This window comes from Patella vulgata, chromosome 6 (assembly GCF_932274485.2).
Source record: "Patella vulgata chromosome 6, xgPatVulg1.2, whole genome shotgun sequence".
NCBI lineage: Eukaryota > Metazoa > Mollusca > Gastropoda > Patellidae > Patella > Patella vulgata.
In genome coordinates, this window is record NC_065884.2 from 53,340,015 (window position 1) to 53,357,414 (window position 17,400).

Consider the following 17,400-nt stretch of genomic DNA (forward strand, 5'->3'; position numbering starts at 1 on the left):
ACACTCTTTTTATCTTAATTTACCCTCCGTAGAGGGTTAAAGAAATTGTCTATAGACTCATTAAGTTGTTCCTCCCCACGGAAATCTTTAGTAAAAGGCCAAAGATTTACACGAAAAATGAGAAGAAACAGGAGTAATTTTTCAAAACCTGGGCAAATCACCTGGTCCAAGTTTCATACACATGTCATGCCGGTATGACAAAACAGTGATACAAGACAAAAACGCCTGAGTATAAATTCACAAGCATCATAAGTTCTAGATAAATTTGAAACCAAGAGTTTACTGGGGCATTTTAATCCTCAATAAAGATAAATCTTGTTATGATTGGTGATTAGTAATCAGCGATAATTGTAATGCAAACGATCACAACTCTCTTTTTGTTTTTGATATCCACAGAATACAGACTGCTATTAAACATAACTCAAGCTATGATAGGTGATATGTATATATTAATCAGTACTGATTAATCATTTTGAGACTAACTCACGCTATCAATTCCAACTGTGAAACGAGATTTGTTTTACGTGTACTCGTGTGTTTAGACAGCTGGACCTCGGGTTTTCTGCTCATTCGAGCGTCAACATATTCCTGCCAGCAGAACCAACTCTGATTTGGGCTATCATACTTAAATTTTATAATAACCCCTAACACTCTTTTTATCTTAATTTACCCTCCGTAGAGGGCTAAAAGACATTGTCTATAGACTCATTAAGTTGTTCCTCCCCACGGAAATCTTTAGTAAAAGGCGAAAGATTTACACGAAAAATGAGGAGAAACCAGAGTAATTTTTTCAAAACGTGGGCTAATCACCTGGTCCAAGTTTCATACACACGTCATGCCGGTATGACAAAACAAATTTTATAAGGAAAATAACCCCTAACATTCTTTTTATCTTAATTTACCCTCCGTAGAGGGTTAAAGAAATTGTCTATAGACTCATTAAGTTGTTCCTCCCCACGGAAATCTTTAGTAAAAGGCGAAAGATTTACACGAAAAATGAGGAGAAACCAGAGTAATTTTTTCAAAACGTGGGCTAATCACCTGGTCCAAGTTTCATACACACGTCATGCCGGTATGACAAAACAGTGATACGAGACAAAAACGCCGGAGTATAAATTCACAAGCATTATAAGTTCTAGATAAATTAACGCAGCGAAAATCTTCGAATGCCTTTACAGATTTTGATTCCACGCCCAATGTTATGGCGAGTTTTACTGCGATGTCATTTTATTAACAAGTAGACATTTGCGAACAAAAACCCCCCTACCGCCCGCCCCGCGACACTCCTTTGAAACCAAGAGTTTACTGCGGCATTTTAATCCTCAATAAAGATAAATCTTGTTATGATTGGTGATTAGTAATCAGCGATAATTGTGTTGGAGACATTATTAGTTAACAGTACTGATTAATGTTTTCCGTGGATTAACTGGTTTGAAAACTCTTTTGGGTGGCTTCAACAAGCCGTCCACATGAGCAGTCATCATAAAGCAGTTGATTTAAAAGGATCGACTCAATTCTGACATCTCATTCTCAATCTGCCATTCCCGGATTTTATTTCATTGCGCTAAATTTTCGAGAAGAAAAAATAATACAACATGGCTTCTTTCATTCCCGATTTTTCACAACTTCCGGCGGGTAACTACGAAATAATCAGTGTGACAGGTAAATTTCTTTATTTCTGAAGCTTTTTTAAATGCAGAATAGGCTATTCTATTATAGAAGATGGCTTGAGATGTATGAGTTTGGAATATAGAATGCATTTAATTGGTCGCATACGTTTAATTGAATATATTTCTATCTATTTTCCAGGCAATATTGTTGATGAGTGTGGAGAATCCCGATTTACGGAATGTTTAGCATTTGAATTTGGAAATGAAAATCCAGGGAACAGTAATTTATCAATTTCTGAGCTGACACGCCTCGTAGCTGATGATAAATCGTCGCCAAATCGTGTACAGTATGAAGATGACATAATCAACAACAAGGGGCCCGTTATTCCCCAATTTTACAACGACCTGAGATGTTTGATCGTCGACGAAGTCAAATCCACTGACAGCTTTGCAGATTCGTTGATGTTTTCAACCCACGAGGTGGTGAATATCAGAGAAAGAGAAGAATCACTCCTTCAGATGTTTTCCAAACTTCAACCTGAATATCCTGACATGGTTCAACAACTATCTTGCTTTTACCGCTTCCATTCCGCCAGCATTGACATGGAGAGAATGAGCCGTGTTCAGTCCTGTCCATCCAAAGTTCAGCAACAGTCGCTCCATGTGGAACTTGACAACCAGCTACGCATGATCATCGACCGGGTAGAATCTAGTTTACAGTTATTGGCATCACGCACTGAACCGAGCAAGTCGTCAACAACGGCGAGGACTCGTCCAGTCTTGTGTCGTCGGTCCCTGAAAGTACTAGAACAATGGTACCAGTCACACTTAGTTCACCCGTATCCCACGGCCCAGCAAGTTGAACAACTGGCCGAGATTTCGGGTCTAACAACGGAACAGGTCAAAAAGTGGTTTGGTAATAAAAGAAGTCGTGCGAGAAACACAAGATCCCTGACAGAGATAGCTAAAGTCAAACGAAGGCAGCGACTTCTCCGAAGAGTGTGAATGATCTGCTGTTGTTTATGCTTTGTTTTATTTTCTTTATGTTCAAGTTTTGTAACCATATATTCTTGTTACGTTTGATTAAACTTTAATATGCCATTAGAATTCGGTTTTCTTTTTACTGTATATGAGAGAGAGAGAAAGAGAGAGAGATAACTTGGTCATTTCGGGACTAACATGTGGTTCGATAGTATTTCAATAATTCGATTGCGCCTAGGGAACTTTATATTATAACAATTAGGGGAAAGTCGGAGAAATTCTCGTTTGGGTACATTTGCATCACTTAAATGGATACAGGGGAATACTTACAGTCATTTTAATTTTACCCTACTTAGAGGGTTAAAGAAATTGTCTACAGGCTCATTAAGTTCTTCCTCCCCACGGAAATCTTTAGTAAAAGGCGAAAGATTTACACGAGAGATGAGGAAAACCAGAGGAATATTTCAAAACGCGGGCTAATCACCCGGTCCACGTTACATATACAAATCTACGTGTCACTCCATTATGACGAACCAGTGATCCTGACAGGAGACAATAACGCTGGAAAATAAATTCACAAGCCTTATAAGATCTAGATAATTAAATGCAGCTTACACTTACACTCGACACAAACTAGGGACCAATGCATGTTTCTTTTTTATTATTATTTCAGTAATTCGCTTGCACGTGCGGCTTTTTAGCAGTGGTAGGGGGTGGGGGTCCGAAGAAAACCCACGAGTTTGGACAGGCGACCCGACCCCTTGACAAGTATAACCGGGAAATCGAAACCACGCCAGTTGACTCAATGACAGACCTACGCTAGTAATGCAAACGATCACAACTCTCTTTTTGTTTTTGATATCCACAGAATACAGACTGCTATTAAACATAACTCAAGCTATGATAGGTGATAAGTAATCAGCGATAAGTGTGGATGTATATATTAATCAGTACTGATTAATCATTTTGAGACTAACTCACGCTATCAATTCCAACTGTGAAACGAGATTTGTTTTACGTGTACTCGTGTGTTTAGACAGCTGGACCTCGGGTTTTCTGCTCATTCGAGCGTCAACATATTCCTGCCAGCAGAACCAACTCTGATTTGGGCTATCATACTTAAATTTTATAATAACCCCTAACACTCTTTTTATCTTAATTTACCCTCCGTAGAGGGCTAAAAGAAATTGTCTATAGACTCATTAAGTTGTTCCTCCCCACGGAAATCTTTAGTAAAAGGCGAAAGATTTACACGAAAAATGAGGAGAAACCAGAGTAATTTTTTCAAAACGTGGGCTAATCACCTGGTCCAAGTTTCATACACACGTCATGCCGGTATGACAAAACAAATTTTATAAGGAAAATAACCCCTAACACTCTTTTTATCTTAATTTACCCTCCGTAGAGGGTTAAAGAAATTGTCTATAGACTCATTAAGTTGTTCCTCCCCACGGAAATCTTTAGTAAAAGGCGAAAGATTTACACGAAAAATGAGGAGAAACCAGAGTAATTTTATCAAAACGTGGGCTAATCACCTGGTCCAAGTTTCATACACACGTCATGCCGGTATGACAAAACAGTGATACGAGACAAAAACGCCGGAGTATAAATTCACAAGCATTATAAGTTCTAGATAAATTAACGCAGCGAAAATCTTCGAATGCCTTTACAGATTTTGATTCCACGCCCAATGTTATGGCGAGTTTTACTGCGATGTCATTTTATTAACAAGTAGACATTTGCGAACAACGCCCGCCCCGCGACCCTCCTTTGAAACCAAGAGTTTACTGCGGCATTTTAATCCTCAATAAAGATAAATCTTGTTATGATTGGTGATTAGTAATCAGCGATAATTGTGTTGGAGACATTATTAGTTAACAGTACTGATTAATGTTTTCCGTGGATTAACTGGTTTGAAAACTCTTTTGGGTGGCTTCAACAAGCCGTCCACATGAGCAGTCATCATAAAGCAGTTGATTTATAAGGATCGACTCAATTCTGACATCTCATTCTCAATCTGCCATTCCCGGATTTTATTTCATTGCGCTAAATTTTCGAGAAGAAAAAATAATACAACATGGCTTCTTTCATTCCCGATTTTTCACAACTTCCGGCGGGTAACTACGAAATAATCAGTGTGACAGGTAAATTTCTTTATTTCTGAAGCTTTTTTAAATGCAGAATAGGCTATTCTATTATAGAAGATGGCTTGAGATGTATGAGTTTGGAATATAGAATGCATTTAATTGGTCGCATACGTTTAATTGAATATATTTCTATCTATTTTCCAGGCAATATTGTTGATGAGTGTGGAGAATCCCGATTTACGGAATGTTTAGCATTTGAATTTGGAAATGAAAATCCAGGGAACAGTAATTTATCAATTTCTGAGCTGACACGCCTCGTAGCTGATGATAAATCGTCGCCAAATCGTGTACAGTATGAAGATGACATAATCAACAACAAGGGGCCCGTTATTCCCCAATTTTACAACGACCTGAGATGTTTGATCGTCGACGAAGTCAAATCCACTGACAGCTTTGCAGATTCGTTGATGTTTTCAACCCACGAGGTGGTGAATATCAGAGAAAGAGAAGAATCACTCCTTCAGATGTTTTCCAAACTTCAACCTGAATATCCTGACATGGTTCAACAACTATCTTGCTTTTACCGCTTCCATTCCGCCAGCATTGACATGGAGAGAATGAACCGTGTTCAGTCCTGTCCATCCAAAGTTCAGCAACAGTCGCTCCATGTGGAACTTGACAACCAGCTACGCATGATCATCGACCGGGTAGAATCTAGTTTACAGTTATTGGCATCACGCACTGAACCGAGCAAGTCGTCAACAACGGCGAGGACTCGTCCAGTCTTGTGTCGTCGGTCCCTGAAAGTACTAGAACAATGGTACCAGTCACACTTAGTTCACCCGTATCCCACGGCCCAGCAAGTTGAACAACTGGCCGAGATTTCGGGTCTAACAACGGAACAGGTCAAAAAGTGGTTTGGTAATAAAAGAAGTCGTGCGAGAAACACAAGATCCCTGACAGAGATAGCTAAAGTCAAACGAAGGCAGCGACTTCTCCGAAGAGTGTGAATGATCTGCTGTTGTTTATGCTTTGTTTTATTTTCTTTATGTTCAAGTTTTGTAACCATATATTCTTGTTACGTTTGATTAAACTTTAATATGCCATTAGAATTCGGTTTTCTTTTTACTGTATATGAGAGAGAGAGAAAGAGAGAGAGAGAACTTGGTCATTTCGGGACTAACATGTGGTTCGATAGTATTTCAATAATTCGATTGCGCCTAGGGAACTTTATATTATAACAATTAGGGGAAAGTCGGAGAAATTCTCGTTTGGGTACATTTTCATCACTTAAATGGATACAGGGGAATACTTACAGTCATTTTAATTTTACCCTACTTAGAGGGTTAAAGAAATTGTCTACAGGCTCATTAAGTTCTTCCTCCCCACGGAAATCTTTAGTAAAAGGCGAAAGATTTACACGAGAGATGAGGAAAACCAGAGGAATATTTCAAAACGCGGGCTAATCACCCGGTCCACGTTACATATACAAATCTACGTGTCACTCCATTATGACGAACCAGTGATCCTGACAGGAGACAATAACGCTGGAAAATAAATTCACAAGCCTTATAAGATCTAGATAATTAAATGCAGCTTACACTTACACTCGACACAAACTAGGGACCAATGCATGTTTCTTTTTTATTATTATTTCAGTAATTCGCTTGCACGTGCGGCTTTTTAGCAGTGGTAGGGGGTGGGGGTCCGAAGAAAACCCACGAGTTTGGACATGCGACCTGACTCCTTGACAAGTATAACCGGGAAATCGAAACCACGCCAGTTGACTCAATGACAGACCTACGCTAGTAATGCAAACGATCACAACTCTCTTTTTGTTTTTGATATCCACAGAATACAGACTGCTATTAAACATAACTCAAGCTATGATAGGTGATAAGTAATCAGCGATAAGTGTGGATGTATATATTAATCAGTACTGATTAATCATTTTGAGACTAACTCACGCTATCAATTCCAACTGTGAAACGAGATTTGTTTTACGTGTACTCGTGTGTTTAGACAGCTGGACCTCGGGTTTTCTGCTCATTCGAGCGTCAACATATTCCTGCCAGCAGAACCAACTCTGATTTGGGCTATCATACTTAAATTTTATAATAACCCCTAACACTCTTTTTATCTTAATTTACCCTCCGTAGAGGGCTAAAAGAAATTGTCTATAGACTCATTAAGTTGTTCCTCCCCACGGAAATCTTTAGTAAAAGGCGAAAGATTTACACGAAAAATGAGGAGAAACCAGAGTAATTTTTTCAAAACGTGGGCTAATCACCTGGTCCAAGTTTCATACACACGTCATGCCGGTATGACAAAACAAATTTTATAAGGAAAATAACCCCTAACACTCTTTTTATCTTAATTTACCCTCCGTAGAGGGTTAAAGAAATTGTCTATAGACTCATTAAGTTGTTCCTCCCCACGGAAATCTTTAGTAAAAGGCGAAAGATTTACACGAAAAATGAGGAGAAACCAGAGTAATTTTATCAAAACGTGGGCTAATCACCTGGTCCAAGTTTCATACACACGTCATGCCGGTATGACAAAACAGTGATACGAGACAAAAACGCCGGAGTATAAATTCACAAGCATTATAAGTTCTAGATAAATTAACGCAGCGAAAATCTTCGAATGCCTTTACAGATTTTGATTCCACGCCCAATGTTATGGCGAGTTTTACTGCGATGTCATTTTATTAACAAGTAGACATTTGCGAACAACGCCCGCCCCGCGACCCTCCTTTGAAACCAAGAGTTTACTGCGGCATTTTAATCCTCAATAAAGATAAATCTTGTTATGATTGGTGATTAGTAATCAGCGATAATTGTGTTGGAGACATTATTAGTTAACAGTACTGATTAATGTTTTCCGTGGATTAACTGGTTTGAAAACTCTTTTGGGTGGCTTCAACAAGCCGTCCACATGAGCAGTCATCATAAAGCAGTTGATTTATAAGGATCGACTCAATTCTGACATCTCATTCTCAATCTGCCATTCCCGGATTTTATTTCATTGCGCTAAATTTTCGAGAAGAAAAAATAATACAACATGGCTTCTTTCATTCCCGATTTTTCACAACTTCCGGCGGGTAACTACGAAATAATCAGTGTGACAGGTAAATTTCTTTATTTCTGAAGCTTTTTTAAATGCAGAATAGGCTATTCTATTATAGAAGATGGCTTGAGATGTATGAGTTTGGAATATAGAATGCATTTAATTGGTCGCATACGTTTAATTGAATATATTTCTATCTATTTTCCAGGCAATATTGTTGATGAGTGTGGAGAATCCCGATTTACGGAATGTTTAGCATTTGAATTTGGAAATGAAAATCCAGGGAACAGTAATTTATCAATTTCTGAGCTGACACGCCTCGTAGCTGATGATAAATCGTCGCCAAATCGTGTACAGTATGAAGATGACATAATCAACAACAAGGGGCCCGTTATTCCCCAATTTTACAACGACCTGAGATGTTTGATCGTCGACGAAGTCAAATCCATTGACAGCTTTGCAGATTCGTTGATGTTTTCAACCCACGAGGTGGTGAATATCAGAGAAAGAGAAGAATCACTCCTTCAGATGTTTTCCAAACTTCAACCTGAATATCCTGACACGGTTCAACAACTATCTTGCTTTTACCGCTTCCATTCCGCCAGCATTGACATGGAGAGAATGAACCGTGTTCAGTCCTGTCCATCCAAAGTTCAGCAACAGTCGCTCCATGTGGAACTTGACAACCAGCTACGCATGATCATCGACCGGGTAGAATCTAGTTTACAGTTATTGGCATCACGCACTGAACCGAGCAAGTCGTCAACAACGGCGAGGACTCGTCCAGTCTTGTGTCGTCGGTCCCTGAAAGTACTAGAACAATGGTACCAGTCACACTTAGTTCACCCGTATCCCACGGCCCAGCAAGTTGAACAACTGGCCGAGATTTCGGGTCTAACAACGGAACAGGTCAAAAAGTGGTTTGGTAATAAAAGAAGTCGTGCGAGAAACACAAGATCCCTGACAGAGATAGCTAAAGTCAAACGAAGGCAGCGACTTCTCCGAAGAGTGTGAATGATCTGCTGTTGTTTATGCTTTGTTTTATTTTCTTTATGTTCAAGTTTTGTAACCATATATTCTTGTTACGTTTGATTAAACTTTAATATGCCATTAGAATTCGGTTTTCTTTTTACTGTATATGAGAGAGAGAGAAAGAGAGAGAGAGAACTTGGTCATTTCGGGACTAACATGTGGTTCGATAGTATTTCAATAATTCGATTGCGCCTAGGGAACTTTATATTATAACAATTAGGGGAAAGTCGGAGAAATTCTCGTTTGGGTACATTTGCATCACTTAAATGGATACAGGGGAATACTTACAGTCATTTTAATTTTACCCTATACTTAGAGGGTTAAAGAAATTGTCTACAGGCTCATTAAGTTCTTCCTCCCCACGGAAATCTTTAGTAAAAGGCGAAAGATTTACACGAGAGATGAGGAAAACCAGAGGAATATTTCAAAACGCGGGCTAATCACCCGGTCCACGTTACATATACAAATCTACGTGTCACTCCATTATGACGAACCAGTGATCCTGACAGGAGACAATAACGCTGGAAAATAAATTCACAAGCCTTATAAGATCTAGATAATTAAATGCAGCTTACACTTACACTCGACACAAACTAGGGACCAATGCATGTTTCTTTTTTATTATTATTTCAGTAATTCGCTTGCACGTGCGGCTTTTTAGCAGTGGTAGGGGGTGGGGGTCCGAAGAAAACCCACGAGTTTGGACAGGCGACCCGACCCCTTGACAAGTATAACCGGGAAATCGAAACCACGCCAGTTGACTCAATGACAGACCTACGCTAGTAATGCAAACGATCACAACTCTCTTTTTGTTTTTGATATCCACAGAATACAGACTGCTATTAAACATAACTCAAGCTATGATAGGTGATAAGTAATCAGCGATAAGTGTGGATGTATATATTAATCAGTACTGATTAATCATTTTGAGACTAACTCACGCTATCAATTCCAACTGTGAAACGAGATTTGTTTTACGTGTACTCGTGTGTTTAGACAGCTGGACCTCGGGTTTTCTGCTCATTCGAGCGTCAACATATTCCTGCCAGCAGAACCAACTCTGATTTGGGCTATCATACTTAAATTTTATAATAACCCCTAACACTCTTTTTATCTTAATTTACCCTCCGTAGAGGGCTAAAAGAAATTGTCTATAGACTCATTAAGTTGTTCCTCCCCACGGAAATCTTTAGTAAAAGGCGAAAGATTTACACGAAAAATGAGGAGAAACCAGAGTAATTTTTTCAAAACGTGGGCTAATCACCTGGTCCAAGTTTCATACACACGTCATGCCGGTATGACAAAACAAATTTTATAAGGAAAATAACCCCTAACACTCTTTTTATCTTAATTTACCCTCCGTAGAGGGTTAAAGAAATTGTCTATAGACTCATTAAGTTGTTCCTCCCCACGGAAATCTTTAGTAAAAGGCGAAAGATTTACACGAAAAATGAGGAGAAACCAGAGTAATTTTTTCAAAACGTGGGCTAATCACCTGGTTAAAGAAATTGTCTATAGACTCATTAAGTTGTTCCTCCCCACGGAAATCTTTAGTAAAAGGCGAAAGATTTACACGAAAAATGAGGAGAAACCAGAGTAATTTTTTCAAAACGTGGGCTAATCACCTGGTCCAAGTTTCATACACACGTCATGCCGGTATGACAAAACAAATTTTATAAGGAAAATAACCCCTAACACTCTTTTTATCTTAATTTACCCTCCGTAGAGGGTTAAAGAAATTGTCTATAGACTCATTAAGTTGTTCCTCCCCACGGAAATCTTTAGTAACTTTTGAATAAATTTATTCCAATGAATGGTATATACATGTGAATATGAATAATGTACAATTAAAATGAGTATATACAGTGAATATAAAAGTTAACACTCAGTCATACATACACACACTTGCACCCACACATGCATACTTCTTTCATACATACAGACATTCAATGAAATCCTTTTAACTAATTATGATAACTATGTACAAAATTCCAAACACTTCCTTCTATATATACACCTTTCCACTCAACGTTTAACAACAATACATAATAACTATATAATAATAACTATATACAATTACATGGAATATGTAAATATGTTTAAATTGAAATAAAGTATATTATAAGTAATATTGTACATGTAAATTTTCTAATTCATTGAAATTATATATGTTAGGATTAGCAGTGCTTTGTAATAAACAATATATATATAAAAAACTATAAACGTAGATATATATAACATACTATAAACGTAGATATATATAAAATCTATAAACGTAGATACATATAGATAATACTAATACATATATAAATGGTAATTACTGTTATTAAACTATCCTGCATGACAGTGTCGTGTCACAACACTGAAGGGGGACAACTGCTGTTAACGCTTGACACTAAAAATATAATTATGTTAAATAATGACAGAAATGGATTACCTATCGAAAAGAAAAATCAAGTTCCCATTATCAAGATTACAGAACATACCAGGGTTTAACCAATGACTTTTAAAAGAAGTCTCACTGAGCCGGAGCCGGTCCGCCCAGATTCTAATTCTCAACTTTTCTACAAATTCCAATAAAATACCAATATCTGAGACGGTCTTATGCCTATATTTCACATCACATCGCGTAGCCCAAATATGCCGCCTCGCCAAAGCAACAATGCATAAAATTACACTGTGAATATATTTCCCTTTCTTTGTTGGAATTGTATTAAATATAACATGCCAAACATTGAGATTTATCTCACCCAAACTAAGGTCAAAAACCCAAGTATGTACTGTTTCCCATAACCGTTTAACATATTTACAATTGTACATTAAATGAACTTGAGTTTCTAAAAAGACATTGCAAAAGTTGCAGAACTTATTCTCAGTATGACTTGTGATAAACTTACAACTACTTGTTGGTAAAATATAATGGATTGACTTCCAAGTTGTCTCCCTTGATAACGGATCAACAAAAGTATTTGCACAGTTAGAAAAGGACAACTTGAAGTCAACCTGTGAAAATAAACTAAAACATCGAGGTTCCGTTTTAATCTTACTAATCAGTAAATCATAAAAACTCCTGGAATTACAATTACCATGCCAATCAAAGTCAGGGTATAATTTGCAAAAATCACGGAAAACTGACAAACATTTCTGATAAAACACAGGAATATGTGCAGAGTGTGGCCTTAAATTAGAACCCAGTTCCGAATTAACATGCCGTAGCGAAAAGCCAATCCAGTATTTGGCAAATTCGACCCATTTGGCCCCGTGACACTTCAAAATCTTGAGAATATGATTTAACAAAAATGACTTTATCTTCGTTTCAATATCCAAAATATTTAAACCCCCATCTTTTAATTTACCATAAAGAGTCGTCCTTCGAACGGGTTCAAAGTAACGTGAAGCCCATATATACCTAAACATGTGAAATTTAAACATTTTATTATAGTGAGAGGGTAACGGTAAAACTTGACTAACATACCACAGTTTAGAACAAGCCAAGATCTTAGCTACATTACATCTTCCAAATATGGATAGATGAGTAGATTTCCAAACAGTAAATTTAGCCGTGAACTTTTTAAATATATTATTCCAATTATCATCTTCAGATATATTACGACCAAAATAAACGCCTAAAATTTTTGCTTTGTCGGGCCAAGAAATACCAAACACGTGATCTGAAGAAGTCCTGAATTTACCAAAACATAAGCCCTTTGTTTTTTCTAAGTTGAGTTTTGACCCAGATACAACGGAAAACCTCTTACACTGAAACAACAATCTCTCCACACTCGCAACAGTCGAACAAATCCCAGTTGTATCATCCGCATAACCCACAATCTTAGCTTCTTCCCCGCTACCCGGGATAACAATACCCTTTATTTGTTTATCATTCCTGACTTTTATATAAAACGGTTCCAATGACAATATATACAAAAGAGGAGACAAACTACATCCTTGTCGAACTGACCGCGTGACACTAAAATTGTCAGAAATATGTCCATTTACAATAACCGAGCTATAAATATCTGTATATAATAATTTAATCCATTTTAAAAACATAGGGCCAAAAGAATAACGTTCCAAAGCAGTAAAGAGAAAATTATGATTTACTCGATCAAAAGCCTTTGCTTGGTCCAAACAAATAAATGAAACAGACAAATCCTTCTGATCGACATAATCTATAACACTTCGTAAGAGATGTAAATTATCCAAAATTGACCGACCCCTCACAGCGCATGTCTGATCCGGTTCGACAATTTCATCAAGTACACTTCGCAGTCTTAACTGTAATATTTTTGACAACAATTTATAATCCACATTTAGTAAAGAAATAGGGCGCCAATACTTTAACAGGTGTTTCTGATTAAGATCTTTACATAGTAAAGTTATAAAACATTGACGTTGACTAAAAGGTAACATTCCTTCATCAAATGAGAGATTATAAATTGAAACTAAAACATCACCCAATAAATAATTAAACTTATCATAGAACTCTTTACAGATACCATCGGGACCCGGCGATTTATCATTTTGCATGCCGTTTAATGCCAAAGTTAGTTCATGGTGCCTAATCCTGCCTTCGCATACATCTTGACTATAGTCATCTAATTTAGGTAAATCATTTAAATATTCATCAAATAAACTTTCTTCGATGGTCTCTTCCGAAAATAATTCCGAATAAAAATCCTTACATATATCTAAAATCGAAGGCATATCATTTGCCAAATTGCCATCTTTATCCTCTAAATTCTGGATAATTTTATTTTCTCCTTTCCGATTTTCTCTATTTTGAAAAATACGCGATGCTACCTGTTCATTGTCAAGCTGCAACGCCCGAGACCTAATATAAGCTCCTTGGGAAATCTCAGCCTTATGATTATATAACTGTTTCTTTAACGCGTTAATCTGACCTATATATAAACCCGGCGAGCGTGCTTCAGCGTCAGCCAAAATCCTGAAGCGCTTCTCTAGGTCAAACGCTATCTTTCGCTTCAATCGAGCCTTCTTTTTACAATATTCCTTCGTTAAATTCTGAATAGAAATTTTAATACCCTCCCACCACTCAGTAGTAATTACTTTCCCAATCACGCTTTTAATCCAAAAATCAGTAAAAAGAGAGACATAAGCCCGATCATTTAAAATAGAACTATTAAATTTCCAATACCCCTCGCCAATTTTGATGTCATCCGAGACATTTAACTCCAACAGAACATAATCATGATCACTCGATGCACAAGGAAGGACGTCAGAACTTACAATTTTATTAAAGAGAGCCTTATTTACATAAAATCGATCGAAGCGACAAGCGACGCCATTGCCTCGCCATGTCACTTTAACAATATTAGGATATAACAGTCTATATGCATCGCTTAAATTGAAATCTTTTAAAATATCATCCATATTTCTTTTACCAATAGTCCCCTTTTCAATATTCCCTCCCACTTTATCTAAAAGCGGATTCATGACAAAGTTGAAATCCCCGCCCCAAATTATATACCGCTTGCAAGCCAAATACTGCGGTATCATTAACAAAAAGTCATTTCTATCCGCACAATTTACTGGTGCATATATACATATCAATCTATACTGCGCGTCATTGATGTCAACATCAACAACGACCAATCGACCTTCAAAATCAAAGTTTATCTTTCTAATTATGAAATTTAAATGATTGAATAGAACTATTCCAACACCCGTTGACCGGCGCGAACCAAAAGACCAAATGCATTTCCCACCCAAAATATTTTCATAAAATTTAGCTTTCTCTACGTTGCAAATATTAGTATCTTGTAAAAATGCAATGTCCACCTTCATATCTCTAAGATCACGAGCAATGATTCTCGATTTCTGAGGAGAAATAAAACTACGACAGTTAATTGATACAAATCTAATATTAGCCATTTATAATTTCATAATTAGAAAGTAAAACAAACAGACTGCAAAGTGTACTAAAATAACCAGTTGTATGGATAGTACAAACAGAGACAAGCTATAACAACAAGCCTAGGTCTATACACTCCTAAATAAACTGAGTACCTTGCCAAGAATGATAAACAAACACTTTGACTCTTAGTCAGGTCATACTGAGAATAAAGATTAAAAATATAAAACTTACAATATAATAGGTAATCCATAATTAATCCGTTTAGAAACATAGAAAATAAAACACAAACACTGCTAATCCAATCCGATTACACCACAAAAAGAAAAACACAAACTACAATAGAAAACTATTTCTTTTTACCACTCCCCTTCCCCCCTTTAACACCACTTTTTGTCTTCTTATTATCCTTCACTTGATCGTTATCACTTCTCCGCTTATTACCAACCGTCGCACCTATTTCCATCACATTTGTCTCTTCCATGTCACAACTTGTCTCCCTCATGCCACTACTTGCCTCCCCCAGAACACTACTTGACTCCCCCATGCCACTGCCTGTCTCTCCCTTAACACTTTCTATCTCTACCTTAACACTTTCTATCTCCTCAACACCACTCCTTCCATCTATTTCTGTTTCGTCTATCACTAACGTGCCTTTCTCACTGTCGGTACTATCGTCACTGTCATCGCTTTGTTCAGATTCTTCAATTTTCTCCGCTTCTGTTTCCGCCGCATGCCAATCAACTGCCTGGGAAGGTGATCTCCTGCCATCTAAAACCTCTGTAAAAAGTGGCGGCCTGCCCTGTCCTGGCCTTCCCTGCACACAACTAGCTGCCACATGACCAATGCAGTTACACCTTAGACATAGGGGTAGACGCCCTGGTGCCGTTACTAGCATCCGCACCCTTCCCTTATACAGGCGAATCATGTGGGGAATGTTCCCAGCTTGTAAATCAGTGCACATCAAAGTTACATGTCTAAGACCATTCAGTATCCCAAACCCTTCAACGTTTGACGTTTCCTCTCTTACTGATCGGACTTCACCATATCTGCTAAAAACTTTCTTGATGAATCCATTCTTATAATCTCGTGGTACCCAATGGACACGTAAATTCACAACACATTTAGATGAATCGCTAAAATAATATCTCCTCCCCTTAAACACTCGCAATTCTGTCTTTAAACATTGTTCGTAGGCGGTCTCACTTTTAACAGTAACAAACCATTCTTCACTCTTATCCCTCTTCGCAATAGCCTCAACAACACGAGCATCTCCAAACATCCAAACAAACAGATCTAAAACATCCTTCCTGTAAACATACTCCTTCTTTTCAATGGTGACTTTTACTGTTCTTCTTGATATACTGTGGTCTATATCCTCATCTTCTATCTCCACGTCTACTATATGGTCAGTCATAGTGGCCCTACCCACTGGAAAAGATTTTAGTAACACTCAACCCTGGCTTCGAAATCTTTAGTAACTTTTGAATAAATTTATTCCAATGAATGGTATATACATGTGAATATGAATAATGTACAATTAAAATGAGTATATACAGTGAATATAAAATTTAACACTCAGTCATACATACACACACTTGCACCCACACATGCATACTTCTTTCATACATACAGACATTCAATGAAATCCTTTTAACTAATTATGATAACTATGTACAAAATTCCAAACACTTCCTTCTATATATACACCTTTCCACTCAACGTTTAACAACAATACATAATAACTATATAATAATAACTATATACAATTACATGGAATATGTAAATATGTTTAAATTGAAATAAAGTATATTATAAGTAATATTGTACATGTAAATTTTCTAATTCATTGAAATTATATATGTTAGGATTAGCAGTGCTTTGTAATAAACAATATATATATAAAAAACTATAAACGTAGATATATATAACATACTATAAACGTAGATATATATAAAATCTATAAACGTAGATACATATAGATAATACTAATACATATATAAATGGTAATTACTGTTATTAAACTATCCTGCATGACAGTGTCGTGTCACAACACTGAAGGGGGACAACTGCTGTTAACGCTTGACACTAAAAATATAATTATGTTAAATAATGACAGAAATGGATTACCTATCGAAAAGAAAAATCAAGTTCCCATTATCAAGATTACAGAACATACCAGGGTTTAACCAATGACTTTTAATCACCTGGTCCAAGTTTCATACACACGTCATGCCGGTATGACAAAACAGTGATACGAGACAAAAACGCCGGAGTATAAATTCACAAGCATTATAAGTTCTAGATAAATTAACGCAGCGAAAATCTTCGAATGCCTTTACAGATTTTGATTCCACGCCCAATGTTATGGCGAGTTTTACTGCGATGTCATTTTATTAACAAGTAGACATTTGCGAACAACGCCCCCCCCCCCCCACCGCCCGCCCCGCGACCCTCCTTTGAAACCAAGAGTTTACTGCGGCATTTTAATCCTCAATAAAGATAAATCTTGTTATGATTGGTGATTAGTAATCAGCGATAATTGTGTTGGAGACATTATTAGTTAACAGTACTGATTAATGTTTTCCGTGGATTAACTGGTTTGAAAACTCTTTTGGGTGGCTTCAACAAGCCGTCCACATGAGCAGTCATCATAAAGAAGTTGATTTAAAAGGATCGACTCAATTCTGACATCTCATTCTCAATCTGCCATTCCCGGATTTTATTTCATTGCGCTAAATTTTCG

General features: G+C 37.2%; 13 non-coding genes across 13 annotated transcripts; all 13 read right to left on the reverse strand.

Annotated features, from left to right (window-relative positions):
* Positions 1-21: 21 nt before the first annotated feature.
* LOC126825823 (U5 spliceosomal RNA) lies at positions 22-137 on the reverse strand. Its single transcript, XR_007682238.1, has one exon. It is a non-coding gene; the product is annotated as a U5 spliceosomal RNA (small nuclear RNA).
* A 530-nt stretch (positions 138-667) lies between these two features.
* Positions 668-785, reverse strand: LOC126825797 (U5 spliceosomal RNA). Its single transcript, XR_007682211.1, has one exon. It is a non-coding gene; the product is annotated as a U5 spliceosomal RNA (small nuclear RNA).
* Positions 786-900: 115 nt separating this feature from the next.
* Positions 901-1,016, reverse strand: LOC126825773 (U5 spliceosomal RNA). The gene has a single exon (XR_007682187.1). It is a non-coding gene; the product is annotated as a U5 spliceosomal RNA (small nuclear RNA).
* Positions 1,017-2,934: 1,918 nt separating this feature from the next.
* On the reverse strand, positions 2,935-3,050 carry LOC126825858 (U5 spliceosomal RNA). The gene has a single exon (XR_007682272.1). It is a non-coding gene; the product is annotated as a U5 spliceosomal RNA (small nuclear RNA).
* A 702-nt stretch (positions 3,051-3,752) lies between these two features.
* LOC126825913 (U5 spliceosomal RNA) lies at positions 3,753-3,870 on the reverse strand. The gene has a single exon (XR_007682307.1). It is a non-coding gene; the product is annotated as a U5 spliceosomal RNA (small nuclear RNA).
* A 115-nt stretch (positions 3,871-3,985) lies between these two features.
* Positions 3,986-4,101, reverse strand: LOC126825774 (U5 spliceosomal RNA). Its single transcript, XR_007682188.1, has one exon. It is a non-coding gene; the product is annotated as a U5 spliceosomal RNA (small nuclear RNA).
* A 1,906-nt stretch (positions 4,102-6,007) lies between these two features.
* Positions 6,008-6,123, reverse strand: LOC126825859 (U5 spliceosomal RNA). The gene has a single exon (XR_007682273.1). It is a non-coding gene; the product is annotated as a U5 spliceosomal RNA (small nuclear RNA).
* A 702-nt stretch (positions 6,124-6,825) lies between these two features.
* Positions 6,826-6,943, reverse strand: LOC126825916 (U5 spliceosomal RNA). Its single transcript, XR_007682309.1, has one exon. It is a non-coding gene; the product is annotated as a U5 spliceosomal RNA (small nuclear RNA).
* Positions 6,944-7,058: 115 nt separating this feature from the next.
* On the reverse strand, positions 7,059-7,174 carry LOC126825775 (U5 spliceosomal RNA). Its single transcript, XR_007682189.1, has one exon. It is a non-coding gene; the product is annotated as a U5 spliceosomal RNA (small nuclear RNA).
* Positions 7,175-9,082: 1,908 nt separating this feature from the next.
* LOC126825824 (U5 spliceosomal RNA) lies at positions 9,083-9,198 on the reverse strand. The gene has a single exon (XR_007682239.1). It is a non-coding gene; the product is annotated as a U5 spliceosomal RNA (small nuclear RNA).
* Positions 9,199-9,900: 702 nt separating this feature from the next.
* Positions 9,901-10,018, reverse strand: LOC126825917 (U5 spliceosomal RNA). The gene has a single exon (XR_007682310.1). It is a non-coding gene; the product is annotated as a U5 spliceosomal RNA (small nuclear RNA).
* Positions 10,019-10,133: 115 nt separating this feature from the next.
* On the reverse strand, positions 10,134-10,249 carry LOC126825776 (U5 spliceosomal RNA). Its single transcript, XR_007682190.1, has one exon. It is a non-coding gene; the product is annotated as a U5 spliceosomal RNA (small nuclear RNA).
* Positions 10,250-10,259: 10 nt separating this feature from the next.
* Positions 10,260-10,379, reverse strand: LOC126825809 (U5 spliceosomal RNA). The gene has a single exon (XR_007682223.1). It is a non-coding gene; the product is annotated as a U5 spliceosomal RNA (small nuclear RNA).
* Between the last annotated feature and the right edge of the window lie 7,021 nt (positions 10,380-17,400).